General features: G+C 37.2%; 1 pseudogene; it reads right to left on the bottom strand.

The window, feature by feature from the left end:
• Positions 1–1,060: 1,060 nt before the first annotated feature.
• On the bottom strand, positions 1,061–3,546 carry LOC109674833 (AP-3 complex subunit sigma-1-like; annotated as a pseudogene).
• Positions 3,547–12,015: the final 8,469 nt, after the last annotated feature.

Here is a 12,015-nt window from a genome sequence, read left to right as displayed (position 1 = left end):
TAAGTGAAGTTAGTCAAGTTCAGAAGGCCAAAAGTGCATGTTTTCTCTCATAAGTGAAGTATAGACCCAATGCAAATACAAGCAATATTATTAAAAACAAGTCACACTAAGGGGAGGTCACATATAAGAGAGGGAGGGTAAAACAAAGAAGTTAAGAAGATGAATATGGTTGATGTACTTTCTATAGAAGAATGAATATAGAATTTTTAAACCTGTTGAAATGACCATAAGAAGGAGACGAAGGTAGAAAGGAGAAAAATAGAGGAGAAGAGCCAATTTGAATTATAAGACACACACGGACACAAATATGGAAACATCACAAGGAAACTCCCTGTGTAGCTATCTTAATGAAACAAACATGTCATTTTGTTTTCTTTTACAAAAACAAAGAATAGATCCTGTCTGGGGAGTTAGTACCAGTGGAAGCGGGGAGGATGCAGGGATGAGGCTGAATATGGTGCAAATACTGTGTACACATGTATGTAAATGGAAGAATGAGATTTGCTGAGACTATTCCAGGAATGGGAGGAAGAGGAATAAAGGGGAATGATGGAGGGGGTGAATTAAAGTATATTTGATGTATTGTAAGAACTTTTGTAAATGCCACAATGTACCCCCAGCACAACAATAAATAAATAATGATTTTGACAAACAGCACAAAGAATTAAAGAATGCTACACTTGTGCTCCACACAAAACACCAGCATTTTGGGTTGTCCATAATTAAAGAAATATCTCACTTTTGGGAATCCTGTAATGGCCAAGCCATAGGTGGATTGGCTTATTGGCAATCCTATGCCTTAGGTGGGCATAGGAATTCAGTTTAGAAAAGAAGAAAAGAAAACCCACGCTACTCAATTGGGGCTACTCAATTTCTTTAAAAGTCACTGAACAAGAAAAGCAACATTGGACTTCCATATAGGTTTTACTATACACTACTTTGACTTAAATCCAAGAACAAAAATTAAGACTCTGCTCCTCTATTTTTGGTAACCAAGTGCATGGTAAACTTAAATGACTTTTCTCTTATATTTTACCTGGGAGTATTTTTTTTTAATCTTTTACTTAAAAGATGGCAGTTTTGGCACTTTTATACTGATGTCACTCATGTTAATAGCTGTTGGGATCTCAGGAAGATTCATATTCATATTCTTTACCGTTGATATAGCCTGGCTGGAGCTTCCCCTAAGGCAGCCCCAGATTTCTCCAGTTTATTCTGTGCATTGATTTGCATAACAGCCTCATTCATTTTGGTCTCCAATACCATTCACTCCCATCATCATTTCTGTAAGAATATTGTAAACCTTGTCTACATGGAATATTAAGTCCAGTTCACAGACATTTTCAAAACATTTGTCTAATGTTTCCACAAATACTTGAATTAGATTTAAAATGCCAAGTTCACTTTCTGAAGAATCCACACAGAAGACAAAATATAGCATTGCATAATGTCTAAAAATCAGTTTGTTGTCAGAGTCTCCAATTAATAATCCTCCTTTTAGGAAATAACAAACATTTTTATCTCTCTTAGATATCAAATGGAAGTTTTCCCTGATGATTTGCTGCTGTGTTTTCTTTTTACTATAGGGCTAAATTTTATTTCAGCTCTGCTCATTGTTTAGTCTGATGGGCTTTCACTTATGTCTTCTTTGATGCTGCTTTTTACAATAATCAAGTGATGAAATCCAACAGTACAGTAACTTGAGTGCTCACTGTGTGGCAGTTGTTAAGTGAGATAGTAGGATATAAGACTATTCCTTGTCATCACTGAGTTTATAGAGTGGTGGGAGAGACAGACATATACATTCCTAGTGATGTGATAGGTAGAAAGAATTAAGTGGGGTTAGTTAAGAACAGACAGAACTCTCCCTTTTTGGGTGTTTCCAGAGACTTTGTGAGGAAGAGTCTTGCTATATAGCCCAGGCTGACTCTGAAATCATGATCCTCCTGTCTCAGCCTCCTGAGTGTTGGGATTATAGGTATATGCCACTATGCCTGGCTTCCAGATACAATTTTTTTGAGATTAGATTGTATTTGAGTTGGGAACTAAACAGTTTCCAAAATATGGCTCTGTTTTGCTTAGTTTCTTCCAAGAAAATGATGCAGCATGGACTTTGCAGTTCTGTGTGACTTGGCTGGCTCAGCTAGAAAGACTCTGCAATGGTCCTCATGGGCACATGCCCAGTAATGAGCCTGGAGACCTGAGCCAAGTTGTTGTAACAGTTGCTTCACACTGTCATCCATGCAATTATTAGAAGCACATCTTTGCTTTGGCAGGCACAGCCAGTCTTGGGTCTTGAACAAGCATGTTGAAATTTGCAAAGTGCTATGAAATGGGGTAAGAGGAAACCATTGCAGGTCATAATACATTTTGGGCATCTGGCACTAACACTAGTTTTCATAATAAATAACATTTCATATTAAGGATGCATCAGAAGCAATGGATCATTCTTGTCTTAATAAATGTTGAAGAAGTACACATTCTTTGTTTGTAAGTGTTTTTCTTTTTGCTTGATGTTTTGGTCAGTTAACAAGTGTGTGGCAAAATTTATTGCTATTGATCTCAAAGTAACCTCACTGAACTCGTTTTCTTCCCTACTGCCCTCTTAATTGAATAATAGCACAAGTGTTGGGTGTATGAGAAAGGTTGATTTTGAGAAGTAATAGACTTTTCCCCCCTCTCTTTAATTACTTTAACTTAAACTATCTTTATTGTTTTCCACTTATGATGAGCTAATACAACTTGTCTGGGATTTGGTAGAACTATGAGTTTCCCACTTTTTCTTCACTGGTTAGCAAATTTAAACAATATCATATTTACATAACATGTTAAATATCTTGATTTTCTCTACATAGCTTCTGTTCTGTGCTGCACTCATGTAGTAGCAGTTGTGGGAAGTTCGTGAGATAAAAAGAATAGTAATAAACAGTGGTGAACGTAGAGTTTGTGGTCTGAGCCACTCAAATACAAGTAAGACACGCAAAACACCTGCTGACCTTTGTCCCCACATACCTTCGTTGTTCTTCCAGGATTAACCATTCCTGGAAGTAGCTGCTCAATACTCAAAGCACTTGAAAGTTTCTGTTATTCAGAGAAAAGACATTCAATCACAGGAAAACCATCTATTTTAGCCCTATCCACTAAAAATATAATGTGAGCCATATATACATTATTAAAATTTCAGTAACCTCAATAAAATAAGAAAACAGAGGAAATCAATTTTAATAATATATTGCAACACAATATATTGAAATATATCTTAGCATGTAATCTGTATAAATTTAAAATTTATTTTATTTTTTTGATTAGTATGTATTAACTATAAATATTAATGAGTTCAGTGTAATATTTCCACACATGCAGACAGTACAAACTGATCAAATTCAACCTCCATTTATCTACCCACACCATACCCTTCCCAACCTCTAATAATCACTGGTCAGTTATACCCATTTTGTTGCAAATGTCAAGATTTTATTCTTCTTTATGGCTGAATAATCCTCCATTGTGAAGCTGTACCACAGCTCGTCCACTGTTGATGAGCATCTAGGCTGAGTACACATTTTGCTGCTGCAGTAAACACAGGCATGCGTATCTTTTGGTATTCTGCTTTTACTTCAGTTGACTATACATCCAGCAGTGTGATAGCTGGATTCCATGGTATATCTATATTTATACACACACACACACACACACACACACACACACACACACACAGTGTGAATTACTTTGCATTTTCTTTTTTAAAAAAATTATTTTATTAGGACATACTCATTGTACATGGGGGATTCATTGTAAAAAGTCCACATATATGCTGTACATTGGTTGGATCACCCTCACCATCTTGCCCTCTTGACCCCCTCCCTGTCCCACTTAAAGCAATTGGAAGAGATTTCTTTTTCTTATTTTGTGTAACCATATGAAGTCCACCATCCATATTCCTTCACCTTAGTCTCCTTGTTCACCTTCTCCCCTCCCACAAGTAACCTCCTCCCATGGTATCTACTTTATAGTCCTGTCTTTCATTACAAATAACTAGGCCAATTTTCAAAGGGGTTTCTTGATTTGGTAGATACATTTTAGTTTATAAGGACCTTCCATATCATTCTCCATAGAGGATATACTAATTTACATTCACACTAATAGTGTATGAGTTCTTTTTCATCATATCCTCATTGGAATGTGTTTTTTGTTTTCTTGTAAATAGCCATTTTAACTGGGTTGAGATGATATCTCAGTGTAGTTTTTATTTGATTTTTCTTGATGGCTATATTGTGTACTTTTTCATGTTTGTTAGCCACTTGTATTTCTTCTTTTGAGAAGTATGTATTCAGATCATTTTCTCACATTTAAATTAGATTATTTGTTTTGTTGTTGCTATACATTCTTTTTTATAAAATACAAAGTCTTTGAAATTCAATGTGCATTTTGTACCAAGTGCCATTCCTGAAAGCATGAGTAGTGTGGGAACTTGCTGGGGCTTGAGTGAGGGTCCTAACATCAGATTTAAAGACCAGGCAGTAGATAGTAAGAAGTGACCCACTAGAACTCTGCTTTCACTTTTGAACAATTCAGCTAACTTACCATTGCTATTCCATGCATCTACCAACTTCTCTGTCTTCCCAGTTTTAAATTGCATCCTTCTTGGACTTTGGCAAAGTCCCTGGCCCTAGGGTTCAATGGACTTGGGTTAAATCACCTAACACTGTGACTTCAGTTATGTAACATTTGTCCTGCACCAGATTTGTTGCCTGTAAAATAGGGGCTATAATATATACTACATTCTTTGCAGAGTTGAGGGTTAAATATAATATCCATAAAGTATATTGCACAGTGCCTGCTACATATGTGCTTAATGAGTAAAAGTTATTGTTTTAACATTTGGTATGAGAAAGTATTGTCATAAGTAGGCTTTTGTTAGCATGTGCTTGATGGGTGGTAGGTTGGACTTAGAATTGCCTTCCAGCATCCTGTGATACGTCAAGTCTATTTGAAGAGAAGCTTTGCTTAGAAAGTAGCTCCTAATCTTACCAGATAAAGCCTCCTTAATATAACAAATTCTTAATAAAATAACTCTTCTCTTTCTGAAATATAATTCAAAGACATTATGGTTTACCTGCATCTAGAATAGTTTGAAAAGTTAATATAATGTCCTAATGCAGTGGAAAAATACTAGGGAAGACATTTGCAATAATACAGGTATTGGAATATGCAGATGAATAGGCACCCACTCTGGAAAGCATGATGACATAGGCAGATGATGAGATCCAAACCTAGAATCACAGTGAGCAAGGCAGCTTCCAATGGAGACTGGTTGGGTGGATTCAGATAAGACAAGTGGCAAAGTGAGTTGATGGTGACATAATTTCTTGAAATAGTGAGTACCTTCTGGTAGAGCTTCTAGCAAATCACAGTAAAACTTTCCTTATTTTACTTTATTGCTCTTTCCTTGATCAAAACTGTTCAAAACACTGTATTTGATGTAGTGGGTATAGACTATAGGTTCAGATATTTAGATGTTTGACTAACACTAACTGTTCTGTGGGACATGTAAGAGTGGCACTGAACCCAGGACAATTTTTCACTGTGCAAGTGTGTTCTTCATACTGCATGTCATACAGCATTCTTGCCACAAGTCACCTCCACTCCCATCTTCATGCTGAATGCCAACAGTGCCCCCAGATTTTGTGGTGACTGAAAACACCCTTACAAATTTCCAAAATGTTCATTAGAGGGTGGTATAACTCCAGTTGAAAGCACTGCTCTATCTCCTGTTTTTAGATGAGTTCCATGATTCGGGACATGCCTGAGGAAGGCAGTACTTGCCCACTCTTTTGAACTGTGTAAGGGACAATGAGCACCCAGATGTTTACACTAATTTGGAAAACAAGCCTTTTCCTGGATATGTTAAGAGAGACAGAATGTCTCAAGTGAAATGCCAGAAGAGCTTGAGTCAAAGTCACTGCCAAGTAGTGTCCAGAGGCTCACCTTCAGTGTAAAGATGACAGGCCATCACTGGTGCTTGACTGAGGTAAGGAAGCATTGTTGCTCATGTAGCCAATCCATCCACTGACAATGTATCTGATGCACTGTGCCAATGAGGAAAGGTGAGAAGTTCTGCCAATTGCTAAAGCAGCACAAAGTCAGCTCTGAAATTTCAGTAAGGGAAACATGCATGGGAGTAAGGGCATAAAGGAGAAGTGTGCAGTCATGTTTTTCTTCTTCTTTTGTGACATCTAAAAATAATGTCACCTTCTGGCTCCTGTGGGTATGACTTTGGCTACCGCTCAGGCTCAGAGGGAATGGCGAGTTTAGAAATTTTCTCTGTGGGTTTTGATCTCTGACCTAATCCTTTCAATTTCCCCAGATCACTGGCCCACCATGAGGAGCAAATGTAGGTTAGGTTGCCATGAGTTCACAGCTTCACTACTGATCTATCACAAGAGAACACATTAAGTACAATTGACCTGCTCAACTACATTAGGCAAATCCCACTTCTGTGGATCAGAATTAATTAGAGGAGCAGAAAAGTTATCTGCCACTGTGCTAACCAAGGTCAGAATGGATGTCCTAATGGACTGTGTAAAGGAAGATGAAAGAAACTTTGTCAGAAATTGCAGTAGCATTGATATTGAATATTAGGTTAGAGACAAATATAAATCTGAGTTATTTGGTACAGCTCTCTATAGATTGTGTGTGCCAGCCAGGAAGTATGTTGACTGACATTAAGATAGGCTGCAGGCAATAAGATATCAGAAGGTTAGTGAATAGAAGGGGTAGCAAAGTATTTGTGTTCTCATTCGTAAGTGGTGCTGATCCCCTTGGTACTATGAAGAATAGTTGTCAGAAACCCTTAGTTAAAGTGCCTATTCACCATCATACAGTTTTCTTATGTAGTGAAATTTTAGGTAACATTGCAAATAACTTTCTCTACTGTGGTTTCTGATCATATAACATAGGTCCAGGATTTTAAAGGAGGGCTATGCATCAGGAGCACCTGGGAAATTTCAAATTATAGATTCTGGGGATCAGCTCTTGACCCCTGAATCAAAAAGCTTAGCAAGAGACCTGAAAAACTGTGTTTTTTAAAGCTCTAAAAATTTCTCTAGTGCCTCCAATGTGGCATTGGTTTTAGCAAATACAACCTTAGGTTATATCACCCTTACCAGAGACTAGTGTGGTTTTGTTTTACATGGAAATCTGTTGCCCTCTTGGACATATTTAAAACTGAGTAATACTTAAAAAAAGCAGGATAATTTAAAAAAATCATGATGTTCTCTGCCTGAAATTCTTCAGTGATTTAGAATAAAATTCAAGCCCCAAATGTTCTGGCCCCAGGGATATTTCTCCAATGTCATTCTCCCCTCTGTTGCTGTCTTAGTGCATCCCTACTGCTGTAACAAAATACCTTACGATGTGTAATTTATAAACCACAGAAATTTATTTCTTACTGTTCTGGAGACTAGGAAGTCCCAGAACAAGACTACAGGAGATTTGGTGTTTGTTGAGGGCTCATTCTCCCTTTCAATGGCAGTGACTGTTAATTGTGACCTCACTTGGAAGAAAGGATTAAAGTTGCCCTCGGGCCTCTTTTATAAGAGCACTAATCTCATTCATGGCCTAATAACCTCCCAAATGTCTCCAAATACTGTCACTTTAGGGGTCAAGATGCAGTTCAAAGGACTAATATAAAACTCCCATTATTTTATCACAATGTTGTCAAATTAAGATCAATAACTTAAAGTCAATACACTTATTAAAAATGAATGAGTCTAAGAAATCATAATTACCATTAGAAAAATATTAATAACTGAATGGTAAACATGTGATGTCATTGCATTTGAAATATAGAATTTAGACAGAAAAATGAAGCCTAAAATCTTATATCAGGAAAGAAGAAAGGATGAGGTAAACATCCAGCTTAAGCAGTTAAAATAAAGCAATGTAAACCTGAGGAAATGGGAAATTACTTGTCATTGTGGAAATGTTTGTTGGGATTCTTAAATCCCTGAGATTTTAGGATAATTGAGGAAAAAAGTCAAAATAGAATGGAGTGAACAAAATCTTAAGCAGTTCTCAAATGAAAGGTAATAAAGATCTAGTAAGTGAGATATTCCATATGTATCATAAGCTTCTGAGCAAGCTTAATGCTTTAGAAAAATCAGGGTATTTTTTTTGTTATAATTGTGTCACAGAAGCATCCCTCTACTGTGGTTACAGTGCCAGGGAAAAGGAATGGAGGAATATTTCTGCCCTAATCTTTTCTCTTCATCAATACAGATGTTCTGCTTTCCAGTCTCCTGCTAACATATGTATCCTTTGACCAAGTATAATAATCCTGTCTGATGCCAGCATTTGATAGGCAAAAGCAATCATTCCCTGACTTTTGGATTTCACAGCATAACATATATGCTAAATATATATCATATATAAATAGGCAAATTATATATCATATATATTTTACACTGAGAATTAGTATAGGTATATACATTATTAATTTGCTAGGAGACCAAATCATTTCATTTAGAAGTGCTATGATATTTTAATTTAAAAATGAAGTAATGACAGTTAACACACTTTGTCATGGTCCTGTAATTTGCCATCACTTATTGATAACCTTATTTTGGATTATCAGCAGAGCAGTATTTGAGAAACACTGGATAAGTCAGGTTGATGCTTGTTACTAACATTTGAATTACTATAAAGAAACATCAACTAACATTGGGTCACTCCATTACTTTCATGGAGGCCATCAGTGACCTTGCAATTCTGTCTTGTCTTCAGCCTATGAGAAGAATTTGACACAAATGACCTCTTCCACCTTCTTAGTACAGTTTCTTCACATGCCTTCAGGAGACCTTATTCTCACACTCTCCAGGGCTGTTTGTTTCTTACTGGTCATCACATTCAGACCTCTTTGCTGATTCTTCTTCTTCTCCCCAATGTCTTAATATTGGTGTGTCCCAAAGTTTAGTCTTTAATCTCTCTCTTTCCATACAGTAACTGGTGGTTGATTTCATCAACTTCCATGACTATAAATACCATCCTGTGCTGACAGTTCCTAACTTCGTATCTCCATTCCAGACTTCTCTCCTGAATTCCAGACTTAAGCATCCCACTGCCTACCTGAACTCTGCACTTGGATGTCTAATCTCATTAGTAATTTTCTGCTCTTCTTTGTCAGAGCACACACTATGTGGACATGCAAAGGGCTTGATTCCAATGGGATCTCTTAGAGTACACTGAATGCCTCCTAGAACTTTATTTTTAGAATATGAGAGCATTCACCCACCAACACAGAGTTTTTACCAAGAGGCCTCTGGTGCCTGCATTGTATCCCATTTGCCTATTGTTGATTCCAAGTTTGCTGCAGTGGATGGTTCTATGGGAGCTCAAACTCACATAGACCACATCTCAAATAGATGCTACATTTTTCACTTACCCATTTTCCAAAGCATCAGCAACTTGTTTATTCTATGCTTTAAAGCATCCCAGAAGTGAATGATCCCTAGGGACACTCTTAATTAGTAGAGACTAGTAGTAGTGGTGCATACATGCGTCTATATTCCAAAAAGAAAGTGGGAGGCATTCATTATGCTCTGGAAGATCCCACTGCTGTCAAGCCCCAGTTCCTGCCTTACTATCTACTCTTTCATTTCTGCTTCCAGGGCTTGCCTTTCATATATATACCTGAAGTCCTTTGGGGGAACTCAAAGCAATCCAAATTTGTGCTTCCTAAAACTTCAACTCCACTCTTCCTATGTTTAGAACACAAAATTTGGAGGCATCCTCAAATCATTTCATCCTCAAACTGTATCTGTCAGCAAATCTTGCTTGCTCTGCTTTTACAGTATTTCAAAAACCTGCCATTTCTAACCATCTTTACTGCTAACCATTCATCTCAATTATGCTGTAGCCTGGAGTACATATCCAGTTTCTACTCTTGTTCTCCTTGGCCCATTCCCAATGCAACAGAATTATGTTTTCATTTTTTAAAGAACACAGACACACATACACACACACCTCACAAAAGTCAAGAATGATATTTTTAAAACTCAAGTCAGACCAAAACCTTGCCGAGGATCTTAATTTCATTCTGTCCCTCCTCTTCTCTCTCTGACCTACTCCCTCTATTAACTAAATATTTGAATTTTCTGTATTTTTCATTCTGTGATATCTGAAGCCTCACTTTCAAGGGAGAGGCTGTACCCCTAGCCTATTCTGAGAAAGCAAATGACTCTGCTGTAAGTCTTTCATATACAAACTAATCAACCCAAAGCCCCAAGCCTTCTCTCACTCCTTCTTTTGGACTCTTGAGACTGTAGGCCAATTGCCTTGTCCTAATCAACCCAGGACCAGGTACCAGGTAACTGGCGACATCCACTATACCTTAGAGCCCCTGAAATTATCCTAACTAGACAATCAGAAGCATTGATACTTCAGGGTCCCTTTTAAGGACAGGACTCTTTTGGGGAGAAAATATGAGATCTATAAAAATATTTCTTTAGTCCACGTTGCATTATAAACCACCCATTAAATCCCATGAGATAAACTGGTAGCTGCTTATTACAGTCAGTTATTGGAACATTGAATTTGTTTTCAGGTATCCTTGACCTAAATTACCTTCTAACTCATAAAACACAAATAAGTTACCAGTTGCCAAGTGGTGCTTAGTATTACACTCCAGGTTTATGTAGTTAATTTATGACATTCACAGTTGAAATCTATATTCCTTATAAATGTACTCAGTTCCTTACTGATATATTGTCAAGCTAATTTTTAATAATCCCTTTCTTTTAAAAAATAGACTCCTAGATTCATACAGTCTAGACTGAGATTGTATCACCCACTATTTTCTCATATTTCCTATACTTTTCCTCCTCTTAAATAAAGCTCTCTTGGCAGCATGGGCCATCCCTTCCTCCTTTCAGCTGTTGAAAATACCCAGAAGGCATCTTCCCCCGAAGCCTTTCCTTATCCCTTGTCATTGGACTCAATAACCCTTCCTCAACGTTCCCTTAAACATTGCTTACTGCCTACCCACTACATGCTTATCTTCCGTTTGGACTCCAATCTTCATCTTCATGGTCTCCTTTCTCCTGTCACATCAATCACTGACTTGGAAGATGTCTGGGAATGAGATTCCTTGTTTTGTAGTGGAACAATAAAGAATATGAGGCCAAAATAAGAGTAGCTTCAAGTATAGAAATTAATATGCACGAAATATCTGAAATGTATTGATACAATTTTAAAATGAGCTTAGTGTTACTTTTCCAAAGTAAGGAATAATATGTATTGTGTTAAGCTACTTAGAAAATTCATTTTATTTAGCATTATTGGCAACACAGTGCTTAAGGGTCAGGGAGAAGAGGTCAAAGCAAAAGGTATATTTGGTAATTCTTTAACTAGATAGCTAATTTGGGATGGACAGTTATGGTCAATATCACTTACTAATGTTAGGTGATTTTGCCATTGTGTTCTTATACAAACCTAGATGGTATAGTCTACTGCATACATAGGGTATACGTTCAGCTTGTTAATTTTTTTAATTTGATATTTTACTTTTTGAACTCTTTTGTTAAAAACTAAGACCCCAAAATACACATTAGCCTAGGTCTACACAGGTTCAAAATCCTCAGTATCAGCCTTCCACCTCCATATCTTGTCCTCTGGGAGGTTTTTGAGTCAATAACAAGCACAGACCTGTCAGCTATGATAACAGTGAATTCTTCTGGATCACCTCCTGAATGACATGTCTGAGGCTGTTTTACAACCAACTCTTTTTTTCCCCCCAGTAAGTAGTGTTGTGGGCTTCTGTAGTCTCTGATCAGAAGATTCCTAATTTGTGTCCTACATGGAAGCACCTAGGCAGGACATGTGGGTGTATTAGGGAGGGAATGGAGTTTATTGAAGATTAAGAAAGGAATTACAAAAGACCATGGTGGGCCCAGGTGAAAGCTGGAAGCAGAGAACATCTTTTTTTTCCAGGTGCTTTAAAAACCGATGCTAACCTAA

The sequence above is a fragment of the Castor canadensis genome, chromosome 4 (genome assembly GCF_047511655.1).
Source record: "Castor canadensis chromosome 4, mCasCan1.hap1v2, whole genome shotgun sequence".
NCBI classification, from domain to species: domain Eukaryota; kingdom Metazoa; phylum Chordata; class Mammalia; order Rodentia; family Castoridae; genus Castor; species Castor canadensis.
The sequence above is the reverse complement of the archived record's forward strand: the minus strand, read 5'-3'. Positions and strand labels throughout refer to the sequence as shown.